Source organism: Xiphophorus hellerii, chromosome 9 (assembly GCF_003331165.1).
Source record: "Xiphophorus hellerii strain 12219 chromosome 9, Xiphophorus_hellerii-4.1, whole genome shotgun sequence".
Taxonomy (NCBI): Eukaryota; Metazoa; Chordata; class Actinopteri; order Cyprinodontiformes; family Poeciliidae; genus Xiphophorus; species Xiphophorus hellerii.
In genome coordinates this window covers 9,545,410-9,564,551 of record NC_045680.1, presented here as the reverse complement: position 1 = coordinate 9,564,551, position 19,142 = coordinate 9,545,410, and the positions used below count along the sequence as shown (strand labels likewise).

The 19,142-nt window shown below is 37.8% G+C and overlaps 1 protein-coding gene across 15 annotated transcripts in view; it reads right to left on the bottom strand.

The window, feature by feature from the left end:
- ptprsa (protein tyrosine phosphatase receptor type Sa) overlaps nt 1-18,352 on the bottom strand; it is a 259,420-nt gene extending 241,068 nt beyond the window's left edge. For 10 of the 15 annotated variants that reach the window (XM_032572235.1, XM_032572242.1, XM_032572238.1 and 7 more), the window contains exon 1: nt 18,020-18,352. The gene's annotated coding sequence lies outside the window, so the exon portion shown is untranslated. The remainder of the gene's footprint in view (nt 1-18,019) is intronic. The other 5 variants (XM_032572246.1, XM_032572247.1, XM_032572250.1 and 2 more) reach the window with 3 other exon arrangements.
- Nucleotides 18,353-19,142: the final 790 nt, after the last annotated feature.

The window sequence follows — 19,142 nt, the reverse complement described above, 5'->3', positions numbered from 1 at the left end:
TATATGTTAGGTGTTTTTATTATATTGTAAGTGACATTTTAAATAGATTTTTTTGTGGTTTTCATCAAGTCAGGACAATGATCTAAACCATGTTTTTTCAAAAAACTCAAGCGGTGATCGGATTTTCTTTAGTGGTGCACATAAAAATGTCCTCCTACTACTGGCATGGTAAATATGTAGAAATTAAGTGGGATTTGCTAATTCAAGTATTCTGTCACCAGACTAACGAGGTAGGTCTCAAATGTTATATACCAATGTGAGTATAGCGACTTCATTGTATTTTTACTTCAGTAACACCACTGAAGTACTTCAGTAAAAATATAATGTAAAAAGCAAAAGTAACCATTCAAGAAAAGTATGAGTAAAAGAAAAATTAAGAGACTACATGATCAAAACATAAATCACTCAATATTTAAAATAACGTCATCAGATAACCAAAATATAAATGAATGTTTGAACTTATTTTAAAGACTAGAGTGTAAAGAAATAATTTTAAAATCTGAATTGATAAGAAACTTCTGATTTTGTGTTTGTTCACTTTCCCAACTCAAAACTTGAAAATTTAATTTTTTGTGGAAAAACATGTTTAAATTAATTCCTCTAAATATTCATACATTTATTCGTTTATGATAATTTGCTTTGTGACACATCCAAACCAAAGCGAGTAAGGACAATATTACTTGTTATACTTTATATTTATTGCATTGTAACTTGTTTGAGAACGAATGTTTTAGGCTGAAACCAGCAGCATATAATTACACACCAAACAGGAATAATTTAATATCAGTTTGAGTTTAATGAAACCTTCATTTACAGTATTTTTTGGACTATAAGCCCCTACTTTTTCCCACGCTTTGAACCATGCGGCCTGTGCGGCTTTTCTGTGGATTTTTCTTCAACCGCCAGGGGGCTCTTTAGCAGGAAGTGAATTGTTGGAAGTCAAAATTGGAAATCAAAGAAGAAAGTGCTAATTTTCATTTAGACCAAGCCCATACTAGCCTCAGGTACAATGGAGAAATTTCTTCAAACTCATAACCCCTCATCCTGGAAACAACACAAAGAAAAAGATGCCGCTTTTAAGTTGAGGAGTATCGATCAGGCAGTACAGGAGGGAAATAGAGCTGCTGCACGTAAGCTCGGCTTGGACAAATCCATGGTTCGGCGTTGGAGATGCAGGGCTGAGGCCTTAATATCAGATTTATTAAGGACACAGCCCTCTGCTCTGCTGTGTCCTTGTGGAAAACCAAGAGGGGCGGAGACACCAGCGGCTTATAGCCCGGTGTGACTTACATATGTACGTTTCCAGTTTTTTAAAAATACTTTGTATTTGAGGCTTATAGTGAGGTGCACTCTATAGTCCAGAAAATACGGTAGTTGTGAAAACATAGTGCAATGTTTAAATTAAACAGCAACAAAAGAACAATTCAAGGCTCCTCTTGAATATTTTACCCTGATTACAGATTCTTATAAACACTGTTTGACGTTTGTGAACCCATTACTCTATTTCCAAAATCAAAAACTGAGCACTCTTTGTTTTTCACAAAATGTTAATTAGATACTGTGTTGTTGTCATGATTATAATATACTACCACACTATATTGCAATATGCCTATATCAGATTATATCTTATTACACCATATCATATTGTGATCTGAATGCAACTCAGATGAGTGAAAAATACAAAAAAAAAGTCCTTCTAAAGTATATATTTAGTTTATACTGTGTGTACCATATAAATTAAGTGGTGTTATTGCTAAAGTCTTAAATATTGCAATCAAATGAGTTGTAAAGTGCAATGTGAATGTTCCTCTGTGTGTTTTAAACAAATCAACCACAGAGGAGCTTATTTATTGTTCTCTCAAGCAACTGATCATTCCAATTCCTCCCGCGGTGGAAATGGAGGGTGGACTCGCATCTAAATTTTCTAATATTGAACAGCAAAGTAATCTGAGGGGCAGCCACTGGAAAAAACACACACACAGCAAGCAAAGAAATGATTATAGCAGTAAATACAGCTCAGGGACTGCAAGCAGAAATACAATATTGTGCACTCACATGCACACAGAAGTAAGAACACCACTATCTAACAGATAAAGAAATGGTGTCTCTGTTACATACATAAAAACATTATCTGTCTCCTGCTTAGGTATATCTGTGCTCCGCCATGCTGCAGAGGAGCAGGCACGTTGGATGTCTGCGGTGTGTGTCCCATGAGAGCAAAGTGAGAGCACCGGTCCAAACTCCCCTAAATATTTAATGTGCTTGTCTGATGGTCATAATCGCTGTAAGAACAATAAATGAAAACAAAGGGTGCCAGCCCAGTAAAAACCTGCAGCATAGGCTGAAGCCGCGTCAGGACAGTGTGGTTGGTGGAGAGAGGAGAGGAGGGGAGTTGGAGCGGGAGAAGGGAGACACAGGATGAAAACAGACAGAGGCACTCAGAGCCATGAAAAATACATGACAGGTGACTATCACGGTTAAGCAGGATTGGCATTTGACCTGTGAGCAGGTATAGAGTCCCATGACAGCATGCAGACTGAAAGTATATTTTTAAGGGACTAGCGGCAGCAGCAAGATAATCAAAAAGTGAATATTTTATTAAAATATTTTAGATATAAAATAGAGCAGTGATTTTTTTTACAGTCATGAATGTAAATATGTTGCATAGATCCACAACAACATAACTGGGCACATAAAGAAAGGTGTCAGTGCAAAACCAAACACACACCGACATGTTGCTGCTATCCTAGAATCTCAATGTGGAGATGACAGATAAAGTGAGGGCAATCATATTCGAAAAGCCAAATAAGTGCCAAACACGTGGTCACAGCAATCTAAAATCAATTTGATTGACACATATTTTTCTTGAAGGAGCATTTTCAATCTGTCTACCTCTTATAACCGCAGGTAAAAATTGGATTCACCTTCTTCTTACGACACTGAAATGAATGAAAACACATAGGATTGAGGAGTAGTGGTGGCACGTCTCAGGTGGCTATCTTAACAGATCTATAAAGAAATGTATTGCTTCCATTCTCTGAGCTGAAGTGTCGCACCAGAGGACACAGAGAAACATCAGTCAAGCATAACTTTCATACAGAATACACAATATAAGAAAAGGCCTCTGTTGTTTTTTTTTCTATCCGTTGCATATTTGGTATTGAAGTGTATAACTACATTAGTAAATTCTTATAAGTTATTAACAAGTTACTTATAAGTTTGAAAATGATTGAATGGATTATTTTTGTTGAACTTTTGGTTAAAAAAACTTTTTACAATCCTTTTTTGGACATGTATTAACTTAGATTAATTCATCCTGATCATTAAGTCAATGTATTTTATTTGGACATTTGATCAATCAAAAACAGTGCAAAATTTTGAAGTGAAAGACAATACAGTCAAGATATTCTATGTGTTTTTAGAAATAAAAATCTAAAATATATGGTATGCAGGCGTCTTTGAATGAACACTTTATAGGACTTTTATGTCCTTACCAGTTTTGAACATACTGACTTTCAGGTTACATATAAGAAAAGCAGAGAGGGGGGACAAGCCATAGAAAGATGAAAATCACAAAATAAGGGGGAAAAAGGAAGCAAGAAAAACCAGACCATCGGAGAGGAATTGGAAGATGTTAATGTTGGAAAGAGAGAGGCTGAGTAAAAAAAGAAACAGAAAAACAGGAAAGCTTTGGGGACAAAGACAGAGAGAAGGAATGATGGACAGGGACCAGCTGAAAAAAAAACAAACCCATGACATGCAACAAGGGCAGGCAGCCAAATAACTAGATGTTTTTTTTTTCTTCTTGTCAATTAAAACAGAACCCTTTCAAAGGTATACAAGAAGGAAAGAAGAAACTATACCATGAAGGTGAGCTGAGGTGACAAAGAGGTCAACATTTTAGCTCACCTTGTCACTCTCCTGTCTCTCCAATGCTTCAGAGTCCACTGCTGTTGCACTCTGCTGCTTGCTTTTCCTGAAGACTGAATGTGACCTATTCTTACCTGCTAACTTACTGACCGTAAAGGGGTGTGCGGCAGGAGGGTGGAGATAAACAGAGGAAGAAAACACACCTCCCATCTCCAGGAAGATAAATCAAAGTGATGAACAGGACAGTTTTGTAAAATCGGCAGTCCTATTTGGGGTTTGTCAAAGGTCTGACTGATTTATTTGGCAGGAGGAGGAAGGTGCTCTATTTCCTGGTTGCAATTCAAGATAAGAAGGACAGGCAAAGGGCAATTTCAAATAGATTTTGGGCGAATTTCTTGCTCTTTTGAATCCAGAACTGAGAGAATAAAAAAAAAAAACAAAGCAGGTGGGCAAAAAGAAGCTGCTGCTAGGGACTAAAAGAGGTCGAAAAAGAGACTGAAGACAGAAAAGTGAGAAGGATAGGTAGAAGACGTAGGAGAAAACAGGCAGAAAGTGCAAATGAGGCAGATGGAGAATAAGAAGCGGATAGGTTCACCTCTCATTAGCTCGCCTGCCACACACTATGCCACAAAGCAATGTGGCTCCCAAGGACATGAATTAAACAGAGAGCCAACTACCTCAGAGAAAAGCAGCCCTGCCAGCACTTAGCCAGCCTCATAAACAACCAGCTTGCATTTGTCACTTTCTCTTCACCCAACAGAGCGACATGAGACATAAATTACTCTTAAGTAGACCTCGTTCTTGCTCTACCTCAGCATCCTTCTTTTGCCTTGGCTGATGCTTTTAGCAAACTGTTGGACAGCAAGAAGCCAAAGGTCAACAAATATCTAAGGAACAGATTGACAGTTTTGTCAATGCAACAGCATGGCTTAGTTTTGAGATTCAAAGTTTGAACATCTAAAAATGTATAAAAGTCAATCCACACATCGGCAGAAAGATATGTGGCAGTAAAGTATATTTCATAGAAGAGGTAGAAACGTCAGCAAATTTGTAAAAGGTTTTTTTGCTCTTGAAAAAGAGAGTAACATCTGAATTCTTGTCAAAAATCACTCACCGAGAAACTAGGAAGCAGTAAATATTGTCAGTTGATGTTAACAGCAACATGAAAGCTCTAAGCAAACAAGAACAAAAAACATTTACGCCACAAAGGACAGTCGTTTTCCTGCTCAGAGTGGAGAATTCACATATTTAAACAATAAAGTGAAGTACCATTAATCATTTTGTTGTAGTTTCCACTTATAGAGTAATCAGTGATGTTGAATTTCTGATGATGATTTTGAACTTAATAACATTCTTGTAGGAATAACACAATCATACCTTACTGATTAAACCTTGCAAGTTCTTTGTTCCTGTAGCTCTTTCTCTAAGGGCAAGAGTCAGAGTTCAGTCAGGGGGCTGTGAGAGTGCTAAGTGGTTTGTTCCCTGTTCAATAACAGTGAAAGATAATAAATGAAACATAACTGCTTGGACTTTTATGTAGGCCTATGCTAATTAACCTGAGAAGGATCTGAGCAATGCAGCAATTTCTTTGTCTACTGAAGAAAACTAATCTTTGTCCATTTTCAACCTAAGTCTAAACCAGAAAATTTAATAGAAGTTGCTCCGCAACAAAAATGTTGCTGTTTTACAATAATTGCATGTAAAAATACATTTATTATGTCTTGTTTTTTATGTTTCACTAAATAAGAAGGTGACTGAGAAGCAACTAAGACTCTAATCCTTAACATTTTATGATTAATTTATTATGCTAATGTTTAATGTCTCACAAGAGGTCAGTGAACTGCATTCAGTTATGTGCTTGGACTAATATGCAAGCAATACCAATATTGAAACTTTCTCTAAAAAAATAATTTGACTGTTATTTGTAGTTTGCTAAAACTCTCAGTTGCCCTCAATACAAATTACAAATAATTTTTAAAAATGTTTAAAAGTTAAAAATACACAGTTGTGTGACAGTAGGTGATTTTTCACTCCCTTTTCTGTTATTGTTGCTGACACAAAGCAACAATTTAGAAATATATAGTTCCACAATTTTTAGCTCTAGTTACATGATCAATACATGCATGTAGTTGGAGAGAAATAATAAAGCACCAGAATGGTATCAACAAGTGGAAAATAGCAAACATTTTGGATGATCTCAGGTCTGCCTTTCCCATAATAGAGATACTTTTCTTATCATATTCCCCAATCTTCTTGCAAAAATGACTGAAAAAAAAATCAAGAGAAGGGGAGACCACTTAGATTTCTAACTTTACAGTGAGCCTATGGTTTGCACATTCAAATATCCATGTTTGATCCTATGCATGTAGTTGGAGACAAATAATAAAGCACCAGAATGGCATCAACAAGTGGAATTATCTTTACTTCTAGATTTACGTATGGAACAACTTCGAAAACGACCCTCATGTGGACTAACATGTTAAGAGGTGTTTCAAGTGAACAAAATGCTTCCCATAGGTACCAATACAGGAAATTAAATAGTGTTCTCCTATCTTCCTTTATTTTCCCTGGTATTAATGATACATAAATTGTAGTACTGAAAGTTTGGCTGTGATCCTGCCATTAAAGGTTGTTAGTGAGCAAGCCCGTGGAGAAAACATGGCTTTGTTAATCAAGCGAATGCACAACAATTACTAGAATCCCATAATCAATGTCTGTGGACAAACAATAAATCCTCGCAGGCAGCTCGGGGGAGCGACAAGAGGTGGGAAATGGGAACCTACTAATTGAGAACAAATGTGTTGCTGTGCTATCACTAAGTAATACCTTTCTGTTACAATGTTTAGCTCACTTGATTAAGCTTACTCCCAAGATCTCAGTTCCAGCGTCTTCTGTGTTTACCACAGCAGATCTCTGAGGCTGTTCCACTAAGCTTCCACTGACTTGCACTTCAACAGGTCAGAGCCATTTTAGAAGCGTTTAGTGCAATTACTCAATTTTAGTCAAACCATTTTAAGGTTGTGGCTGAATGTTGCACGGTTGGGGGTTTATACCCCAATCACCAGGAAAATGTGCTGGCATCTTAAGTTTCTGGAAGCCAACAATGCCAAATAACTACAAGGTTTAAGAGTCCTGTGGCAGATGTTTCTTACCAGCAAACAATCTCTGGTGAATGTGTGTAACTGAAGAAACCTCTAGCAAAATGCCAGCAAAAAGAGATATCACTGTGAGACAGGAATTTCCAAGGTAAAACAAAAAAAGACAGGTTTCCTGAAGGATTCCTGTTTAATACAATTAACAAATGATGTGCTGAAGCAATCTTACAAAACATTCACACTTGTATATAGTTGAACAAAAATGGTGGGTGTGTATCAATAAAAAAATAAAAACAATCTGTGATTAAAAAAATGGATTAAGCCCAAAATGATCCATACCTCTGGCAAATTCAGGTTTAACATAATCTTTTAATCTGCCTGAGAGTAATGTTAACATTTTGAAATGGCCAAACCAGAGTCCTGATTTATTTTCAATATGCAATTTTTTCATAAAATTTGAAAAAAAGTTTTGAGTCTTTTGAGATACATGTCTCATTTTATATCAAAAAGAAACTTTCACAGTGAGCTAAATTATTTCAAATTTACCAGGGGTATGAATAATTTTGTACACAGCAACAATTTCATTCAGATGCCACTTTCATTTTTTTGATTATTAGACAACTTACGAAATAATCTCCCAGCTTTACTGGTGCAAATTTGAATTTTAGTTGTGTTCTGCGGGATCAGATCTCTAGATTCAGAAAGCGAGCAGATGGAAACATTACAGGATGCTGGGAAACACATCAAGGGTATCAGGTAAGACTAATCTATCTGGATTTATGAGAGCAGTATGACGTTGTAATTGCAGGATATAGCCTAGGCAAAAAGAAATTAGTTCAGCCATGTGCTGTTCTGGTGTGCTGCACAGAATACCCAAACATTAAGCCTTTAAACTACAAAAGAAATCTGTAGACAAGAAAGGAAAAAATTTGTATGCTTTACAGTCTTGTTTCTTGTGGTATCTATAAAAAGACAAAATGACCATGATCGGGATAAAATTAAATCTTTATGCTAGATTTTCTTTTTCATTTATCTTATAAAACATGAGCACTGCTGCAGATTATTTCTGAGCGGCATACAAAAGGTGAGTGCAGCAGAATTAATGGTCGCGTGAAGGCTACAGGCAGTCATGCTGGCATGTCTCCACTTAGTACAATGGCAACTATAACTCTGCCATGATCAATAGATGCTCATGACTTGCTTTTAAAAAGGTCCCATCTGCCATCATATCCCTATCCATCTATTCCTGATTAATTTTAGTCAGCTCTTCCTTCCTGTGTTCCTCACAATTAAACATTTAATAGTTTCTTACCCCATGCAGCCTACCTTTTCCTTTTCTTCTTCTCTTCCTACTCCCCAGGAGTGTTTTTCCCCCCAGCTGCCTTCCCCCTTTTCTACTAATGTTTTCTGCCACTCTTTCATCTCCTTCCCTTCTTTCCATTACCCATACAGTCTTTCTTCATGTCAGTTATCCTCTTTTCCTCTCCCTCCTTTTCTTTACTACTTTACCATTTCTTCGCTGAGTTGAATCTTACTTCCTCTTTCAAGGCTCTTCTTGAGAAGCTATCGCCATTCTTATGTCTTTTTCCATCTTTGTTCTCACCTCAGTGCCTCATAATTTCTCCTTCTCTGTTCTTTTGCCACTATTCCCTTCGTTTTACCTCACAGCTTTTTGGATCCATCAGATTTTTCCTATTTTAAAACCTGTCCCCCCCAACCCGCCCTCCCTTACATTTCTTTCCAGCTAAAGTCCTCTGCTTCCCATATGCCATATGCCCTTCCGCCTTTCTTCGAATGTAGTGTCTCCCCTGCTCTCTTGCAATCTGCAGTTCACAGGTTTCACAGGGCACATTGTTGCATCCCAGCGGAAGCCTGAGCAGAATTCTTCCATAAATAATTAAAGAGGCCCCACATGGCCAGGCACTCTCAGTCTAAATGGATTATTCTGAGAGAGATCAATGCTGGCCTGTGAGGGTTTTATTAGGACCTGCAGATGAAATGTACAAGGCCACTGCCAAGGCATCCCTCACTGTGTCTTAATTCCACTATTTTGAGACATTTTCTCCATCTTCCCTCCTACCCTTAACCACCCACTTTCACCCAGTGACAACCCAAACATATCTTCCAAGAGCTAACATTGGCAGTGCGTCTATGCATCTGTGAATAAAGCTACCGACAATGGGAGACAGAATGGCTCATTCATGTTTTATTAGACCTGTACCTATGATGTACTAAATAGGTGAGACATTGGTTTGTTAATCTTGCTTTTGTCAAGACTCATCAGCTTCACTGATAGCTGCTTTTGTCATCAGCTAAGGACCAACTTTGTGGGGAACATCCGGCATTATCCACAGGACTTGTCAGTGCTAAGACAAGAGTAGCAATGAAAGGCTACCATGACCTTCAAAAGTTACAGCCCTTGGGAGAGAATTGTGACTGCAATGTCCAATAATCGACTAGCAAAATTGCCTCCCTAAGGAAATTTACATCGGTCTCATCCTGTGAGAGCTTTCCTAATTGTCTCCTTTCCGGAAAACATCTCTGCAAACTGGCAGCCGAGGACAGCTCAATTGCACTTCAGAGCTGTTGAGTTCTAATGATAAATAGAGGATGCAGTATAAAATAATTCCTTCTCTTAAAACTCCTGGGAAATCAAATGTATGCATTACCTCTGGACCTAATATTTATTCCATCTGCAGCCTGTAGATTTTGCAACAAAAGAACATAGGCCTTAAGTGCTTTTGTCATATTCAGAAAAAACAATTAGAGGGCTGGTTTCAAGTGTAAAAGTGAAAGGGCATGAAGCATGACTTAAAAAGAGTGATTATTACTATTAATACCTCTAACAGATGGTCAAACTGCCACAAAAGTGAAAACAATGATTTGTTGACATTTTCTGCCCTCAAGGGCTTAAGTTTGAGACTCCTGGCTTAAAGACTACACACAGAAATATTCAGTCTTCTACATGTTTAAAGTTTGATCATTGCAAACACGATGATTGCATATAAAAAACAGTTTGATTCTGTTATCCACTACGGTACTTTATTGGAATTGCAGTGTCTGTAGTTGTGCAGATGAAAATCTGACATGACCAGCTTTTACTTTTGCTGGCAAAATTTCTAATTATTTCTTTATTAGAAAATAACATTTAGAAGAAATTCAAAATGAGCCAACCACACAGCAATTAGCAGAGAGTTTTCTCACAAAAACAGCAAGTAATAGACTGCAATGGCCTCCATGCCCAGTTCCCACACACCACTTAAAAAATGCATGTTGAAGTGTGTTCGAAGTTTGCAGCAGAACTGCAAACTGCAAACTGAATAAAATCTGGTCAGACGAGACCAACATTAAACCATGTTTACTAGAGGGAGCGCTTTCCTTATAGTAACCACATATAGTATAGAGTATAGTAAACTTTTCTATAATGGTAAACACAAATGTCACATCTATAATAATGTCATCTGTGTAAATATGCATGAAAACAATGATAAACAAAACAAAAACTCCTTGACTTATGAAACACAAACCCAACTTCATAATTATAGCCACAAATTAGTGCCTCTAAAATTACAAGATAAAGCCAGTTTCAGATTTGCCTTGTGTTACATGAATTATACAGCTCCAGTTTGTTCCCATCTCACTGCCCCTGATGTTCAAAGGATAGATCTGGTCAGAAGGTGTCAGCTGAATGATATTGTTCAAACCACATTATTGGTTTGAGTGTGATCACTTACAGATCCATTCTTAAACCTTCCAAACTTTGGCATAGTGCAAAAGGCTTTAGCCAGTAAAGAAGCATGAACAGTGGGTATTAACTCGTTGCTATGCAACACCCCTTTGCACATAGTCTTCTCCAATTGGGAGAGAACACCTGCAAGCTTAATTGAGAGTTCACGAAAAGTTCAGTTTTTTTTAAACAGTCAAGTCTACCATGCTCAGTTTATGTGCTTCCAATACTGCAAGTAAGTGTAAACTGTTTAACTTGAACTTGCAAAACTTCTATTGCCAGTTAATAGTCTCTGTTGTACAAGCCAGTAGAATAGTGAACTACACATGAAAACACTAAATAGTCACATAAACCGATAATACTTGTTCACCAGCTAACACCACGGTGTATAAGAGTTTTTAATACGTGAATAATATAAATGAATAATGTTTTTTGCACCTTTAAGAAAGATGTTGTATTGACATTTGCGCTTATTTTAAAAATACACATCATGCCCATGAATTTTATAGCATTATATTACCATTGAGGCTAATTATTTTAAAATGGTTTGTTCTCAAGTAAAGAATTTTCTTACAAAAACTAAGGCCTTACCAAGGCTAAGGCCTGTCATGATCTAGAAACTGTTCTGACACCAGCATCGCAAGTTAACATCTTCAGGGTATGCTGAAATTTGCAGTAGGCAGGCACATGGAATACTAAAATGGGAGACCTACTTTCATATTTTTAAACTTCTCCTTAAACAAAGAGATATCTGCCTGGTCCAGTAAGACAATTATCACAAACACAGATCAAATTGCTTTTGGAGGAATAATCTAAAAATATTTGGCTTTTAGAATAGTCTTTCCAAAGTCTTGACATTAAGGCCAGAAAAATTCTGGATTATTCTTGATGTCTGGGTTAATGCCAGAAAAAAAAAATAATTCAAATAACTCTACTAATTGTGCCTTTTAGTTGGCCATATTTTTGCCAGACGTTTTACATTGTAAAATCAGAGAAAATTCACAATAAATTCAAAATTATGGACCTACTTCTTTTAGAAAAAAACAAACAAAAAAAACATTAAAGTTGCTTTATTATCGGTCTGTGTCAGAAAATTAACAAATACCGAATTGTAGAAATTAAAGGTGATATTAAGGTGCATCATGAAGGTACACATTTCTCACAGTAACCACAACAGCTCACTGATGCTGGTTCTTGTTTCCTCTTATTCAAAACTACAATTTCATTAAAAGTGTGAGGATCTATGCAGATATAAGACACACAATCCTTGAAAGAAATCCTACTGCTGTGTCCAAGCTAAACAACTAATACAAGCGACAGCATTTAAAAGTTAGCAAGACCTTCAGAACAAAAGTATAACATAATTTATTAACAATATTAACTATCCAAGAGATAAAATTGAACAATTAGAGTAAATATGATGTCTGGAATTTAAAGGAGCATAGATTAAATAATTTTGTTGCTTCATAATTCCAGACAATTGAAGAGTAGTAATGTATTTCAGCAGTGCAAACTATATAATGTATTACAGCAAAATGAATTATGTCTTACATATAACAGGGCCCTAATACCTTATATTTCCCCTAGATTATAATTTTAGCCCCATTTGTTGTGGGATTCAGTCAGCCTGGATACATAAGATTTAACTAAATTACACTCATCCTAAAAATAAAGCTGTCTACATCTGTACTAATACTAGATCTACAACACTATAGTTTGTACCTGGTTTCCTTCCCATTATGTATGCTTTATCACAACTTTGCCAAAGCATATTGTTGGCATGGTCTCGGGTTGTCTGGATATACACATTAGCACTGCAATTTTCCTTGAGTAAAGAGGCATTGAATTCTTAACATGCCACTTTAACCTGAACAAGGACTCCCAGTGATTATGTTGTGCTCTTCTAACCAGAAAAATTGATCCATGACATGGCTGCATTTTTCCTAGCATTTGCTGTTATTTTGAAAACAACATAATCAGACCCTCAAAGCAGAAAATAAAGAGCAACGGGTTATTTTTACCTGCCTTTTTGACCCTAAGTCACTCTCTTGAGAAAAACTGTAACTTGAACAAACATTATGTTATAGAAAAATGTTATGAAATAATGTTTAACACACTGGATGGATACTAGATGGTTCTTTGTAAACAATCCTTTTCTTTCTTGGGAACTCGGGGGAAAAAGTTGCATTATTTCACAATAACCTAGCTTCTTTCCTCCTGTCATGTACCCAGAAAATGTCTACATATCAAAGCCATGAAAGTTGTCAACCTTCAGAGTGATTTCCAACCAAGAAAGAATTCATCAGACATGAGAAAAACTTGTGAATAGAGCCTCTTTCCCCCATTTGGACAGTGAAAGCTTTTAAAAAAAAGTATATATTTTAGAGCTTTGATATGACAACTATTGCCTAAATGGTGCATTCTGCCTTATCTGCTAGAATATTTAAAAAGTCAAGATGCTTCATGATAAGATTTACATTACAGAGATATAGTATGGCCTAATGTGAAGTACAAAAATATCAAATTATGCAGTCAGTCTAGATACATTGCTAACAATTAACTCAGCATGCATTTCATCAGTTGGAGCTTCTGCACGTGTATTTATATGCTGTAGTAGATGAGAAAATCTATAACTGTTTGACCTTCCACATGAGAACAGCCATTATTTTGGTGGGTCTAAACATGGGCTGTAGGAAAGACTGGTACTGGAGAGATAGGATTCTATGAAAAACACATTTTGCTACTTGGAATTTCAAATTCAGTCACTGACTTAGGTTGAAAAGATGACAGACAAAAAAAGAAAAAGAAAATAAAAAAACCCCAACAAAAAACAGCTCAATGTTTATTTGGAGGCGACAACTAACAAGAGCTCTTCTAGTAATTGGGCTGTTGCAATGCACACTGGCAAAACTCTCCATAAAGTGTGCTTATGATTAAATATTTTCCTCTCCCGCTATCTCATTTCTGTGTTGGGTTCCCCTAAACAGCTTTGCCAGTCATTCGCATCCATTTCCATTTTGACTGCATTAATGACATGGCCCAAACGCTTAGGCTCGGTGGCCGGTAATGAGACTGCAAAATGTGACTTATGGCTCATCCTGTAAATGCGATACAAATGTATTCATGTGTGTGTGTGTGTGCGCATGAGCAGGGACACATCCTTCACCATTTATGTCAGTTGGCGGCTTCTCTCTCCTGCCCGAAACTGTTGACAGGTAAGACGTGATTGAAGTATGTATATACAGAGGTAAACAAGGGGATGCTTAAACACACCATCAAATCAACCATCTTATACATTCAGAAAACGGCGATTGATTGATGTCTGCCTATACTTTATGCAGAGATGTTTTAACTCTTACAGTTCAAGCTGAAAAAACTGCCTAGTGAAAAGGTGACCTGTACTCTAAAAATATTAAAAAGCTTCGGATATCTTAATATTTTGATGTTCTGTTTGTATCACCTTGCCAATGAGTTTCCTGGGCTATCAATTGTGAAGTAATTGATGTTTTTAATATGGGCAGTTGCCCAGGACAAGACCACAAGAGGGAAGCAACAAGAGTCTTTTCACCCTGTTTGGAACTTGTATTGCATTATTTGCATGTGCAGTCGGTGAGGATTTTACATCCCCCTGTAATGAGTAAGTGCATCTTCTCTGGTGCAAATATTAGAGGAAGATGGTGATCTGACTGAGCTTCACCAACATTTTCCCTTATCCCGAATCTGAGAGGATTTTCTAGATTTTGATTGGTTTACAGGAGGCATAGCCTGACCATTGTCTTCCTGTGCAACTCAAAAAAATTTCTTGCCTACAGTGTAGTCTAGGTTTTCTCTGCTTGACTCCGATTGTTTCCGGTAGATTTTCTAGAGGGCCAATAAGTGAACGGAAGAAGTTGTGAATGATGACGCTGATTTTCGGTGCTGTTTTCAGAATTGTAGTCTGCTTTTACTTTTAGCAATGGCTAAAAGGAAGTGAACGTAGCCATTCAGTCCATATTGGCCACGCTTCCACATATTTAATTAACATTAACACCAGCCTCATGTGGATCAGCACTTCTCTCTTCGCAGTGGAGGATGGTTGTTTATGGAGCAGGCAATTTCCGGTAAGCTTCCTAGCATCGAACTGGGCCATTACATACATCACATGCAAACATTAGTAAATGGGCAAAATTTAAAACTGCAACACAGTCCACGCCTCAAGGAAGCAATCACTTCCCAATACCCATGAGCTCAGACCCTATGTACAAAGCAAATAGCGTAGGACAAGGTCCTGGTTTTTACCAGGCTACAGATGGTTTGGTAGTGAGTCCACCTAAGCCTGTATGGGATGGAGTGCAAGTGAACCTGTGACCTACTCTCTGCCTTTAGCAAAAGGACCTCAGAAGAACTTTCAGAAGAATTTCAGAAGAAATTGCAGTTTCACAAATGACTAATTTCTGTGAATGTCTGTATCATGGAAACAGCCTTGGAGAGAAGAAAATGTAGAGCTAACATAGAAACAAGATAACCTGGCTAACAGACCTGGGTTGGGTCCAGCTGGTTGTTTAATAAAATCTAGGATACAACTTCAATTAATTTGAAATCAGAGAAACCTCTGAGGAAGGCAATATAGTACATACAAAAATCAAATTGTTTTTAACAAGGTTGACATTTTTTGTCATCTATTTTTTTCAATGGATGTTTTGGTCAATTTTGTGAGGAAAAAAACCTAGTTCTTATGATAAAAAGTGATGACTGGATTCAAAATTTTGTGATGCAAGTCAAAGCTGTTATTTAGTTCTATGTGCTGCTTTCTGATTGACTGGAATTTCCTTAATCTTTGATGGGGGCACTAAAGGAGATTTTTGTCTATGCAAGAACCGACAATGTGTAAGGGTATATTTAATTTTTATACAACCATTACAGTACACTAAATTTTAAAGTCTGTGATTTATCTGCTTGCCAGGTATGGAGATTTGATTGCTCTTTGAAGAAAACGCCTCCTGCAGAGAAGCTTCATAAAATCATGTACAGCCCAGGAAATATAAAGAAAGCTCTCCAGTAATGGCTGTACGTCGTGAGCTTGTTTGTTCAGACAGCAGACAGTGCCGTCATTGGGTGGCACCACATTTCAACAGAAGATGTCTAAAACACGTCAACATCATCATGATCAATTATCGGTGATTGATGCTAGAAAGATAGAACTTTACAGCTTTGAATCCTATGACCGATGTCATTTTAGCAAAGACAAGCCGCAGCAGAATGTGGATCCATTTTACTCTTTGTGTGGAAGTGAATGTGAGCATTACATCACTTGTCTCATCACTGTGTGCAGCTCGACTTGTTTTAATGTGTTTCTCTAAGGCCGAACTTTCCTTTGGTATTGAAAAAGAGGAGCATGAAATATGAAAAAAGGCCAAACTCGGGGAGCATATGATTGGCTGCCAGAGTAAATCTGTGGTGGCATAAGTCAGAATATAATTTGAGAAGGACTGTAGGGCTATTTTCTGAGAGATTTGGTGCAGACGATGGGAGTGTTCTTCCTCCTCATTCAAAACCATAGGTCAATGTCTTTTCTGTGATGTTCCTGGAAAATTCTGTTCTGGGATTGTGAACAGCAATTGTGTGCGGGTGTGCGTGAATGTGTGTTTAAGAGATTGTGTACTGGGGTGAGGTGAAGTCACTCCAAATGTCTCATGTGACAGAGCATAACAGGGAATTGTAATACACAGCAACATCGTAAATTTGATTACATTACATAGAAAGTGCAAGCCTGTAAGCCATTTCCAAGCACCATAAAAGAGCCATAACTAAGTTAGCACGGGTACAGAGAAAAATGAATAAAGCCATTTTCTTTTTAACAACCCGGGCGCGGGCGTGATATTGTTCTCTCCTCCAGCTTTATGAGCTTTGCAGACCCGCGATGCGCTCATTGCGACTGAGGCAGCAGACAGGGAAGCATAACTTTGGACTGATATTAGATTTTGTTGGGTTATTTTTTTTTCTTGCAAAACTGTCAATACAAAAAGTAAAACATGTCTTTTCATTAATGTAGTTATGTAAAATGCACACATTTTACACACACAGTGTGCAAAGTGTTTTGTAATAGTTCGTGGACATAAATAGCACACAGGGACACACAATAAATTAAAAAGTGCTGATTGATTGGAAGGAGTGAGGAATGACATCATGTAAAGAATAGGTAATAAAAAACAATGAATACATTTTTTAAAAAATTTGGATTCTTTTTTTTTTTTTTACTTTTTAAAATTAAATGAATACAAACTGAACCCTGATTCACTTTGCATGCGATATCAAATGCATCGGAGCAGATGTCATTCCTGTCGGACTTTCCAGCATTCAACAAGGGCATAAAACATGACTTCAAAAAGTCAGTGTCACTGTCGTGCGGGCTCCACCTTACAGGGTTTGTTGAAACGTTCACGGCTTTATCTCCACAGTTTGCTCGCACGCCGTGATGTTAACGTGATGCACAATTAGTAGCTGTAGTTTGAAAGCACTCCCTAAAGTCTGAGACGTAACGACCTATTTGCAACTATCGACTTTGACATCCCATCAAAGAACCGATCGGAACTTGTGCAATCAAACTGAAGGAGCGAGAGAGGAAAACACCACAAGAATGACATTTACGATCATATCCGAAGGAAACACTGAGTGCCTCTTGATCTGCGGGTAGCCTGTGTAAAGGATTCCAGTGTAAACCGCCTAACGATCGACTTAGTCAATAAGGCATCCTTTAAGATGCACTTGCTAGATGGAGAGAAATGCTCACCCACATATAAGCACACGTTCAACACCCGCCCGAGAAAGATAAGTCAGAGATGTGCGTTATGTCCCCACACAATGGATTTAGAACAATCACACCAGTAAAAATAATTTAGACATAAAAATAAACAAATATAAGTCTACATAAACATATCGGCTTTCTTTCATGTGGGAGAATCTTTTTTCTACTCTCTGTGAAATAAAAAAACGGAATCCATACGATCCTTCAGATTTTTGTCTTCATTTTTAAGCAGCAGCCGTGCTCCACCAGCACCAAAAGAAGCAGCTTAGCGCTTTGCGGTGGCAGAGTGGATCTCCCACTGACTCCGAGCATCTCGCTCCTTTTGCCAAGCTCCACGCCAGCCGGACCGAGCTTCGTTGCAGCATCCTGAACTGGTGCTCGTGTGTTTGCACCAGTCTTCGCATATAGCCTGTACTTTTCTGGTTCAGGTGGCAAGATGGCACAATAACGACTCAAGTTCTTCGTAAAGGAAAAAAAAAATCTATTTTTTTTCTTTCCCTTATACATAAGTAGCGGTATGAAATAACAAGAGAGTGAGCCTACCTCTCTTTGGCAGCTTTGAAGTTCCTGCTTCTGTCTTCTCAGCTTTTATACCCTCACATCTTCATCTTTTAAACAAGTAATAATCCCCGGGTTTTGCGTTAAACGTGTGCGTCCCTGCAGCAGGTCCAGTGATGAGTGGTACGCGGGTTCCTCTGCGGGGTTTTAGACAGTGTGCGTTTTGTCTTTTTGTTGTTGTTGTTGTTTTTTGCGGGGTTTTAAAGAAAATCCACCACAAGAGCGCAGGTTGGTCAGGACGCGCTTGGGTACGGCACGAGGACTCGCTCCCTCAGCGGCAGCCGCCGTGCGCACTTGGAGAAACCAACGCTGTGTCCGTACAGAGAAGCTCGGGGAATGATGTCATGCGTCCGGCCCTCCCTCTCCAGCCACCCCTCAACTCAGGGATCTTTACATCCTTTTTTTTGTTATCTTCCTATTGCCTCCACTTTTATTTGGGGAAATGTGTTTTATTAATCTTGTAGCGTTTTATTTAATTTTCATATTTTATTTGCGTACTGTAAAAAATACAACACTCCTAAATGTTGAAAAAAAATGTAAATGAGCTAGAATGCATCATATTATTTCACCAGCCATTAATGTGTTTAGTGAAACAGTTGATTAAACCAATGCTATAAAACGAAGCACGGGTTATTTTGACTTATTTATTTATTTTTCTTTGCAGTGCTCAACTTGATATGATGAAGTCATTCAGTTATCTCCCGCCTCACTAAAGGTATCGCCCAGTAGAATCGTCTGGCTGCATTTACCCGGGATGAGAGGGAAGGTAAGGAAACATGAAATAGACCAATACACGCAGCGCTTTGTGTCGAGACTGCCTGCCCCTCCCTTGTGCAGCAGTTGCATCTTAAAGATAAAGCAGCGTCATATCCATGTCAAATTAAAAGGTCTGCACATGTTGCAGTGCAAATAATTTCTTTAAATTTATAACAATTCACTTACAGCAGACAAAGATGGCACGAATGATTTAGGATGTGTGGTGTGAAACAACCGAATAGATTATTAATAGAACATATTTGTGTCCACTCCTTTAGAGCAGATAAGCAAATATTGAATAGTTTTTGCACTTTGTGGTTCCCGTTTTTTTTTTGCCGGCTTCTTAGCGGAA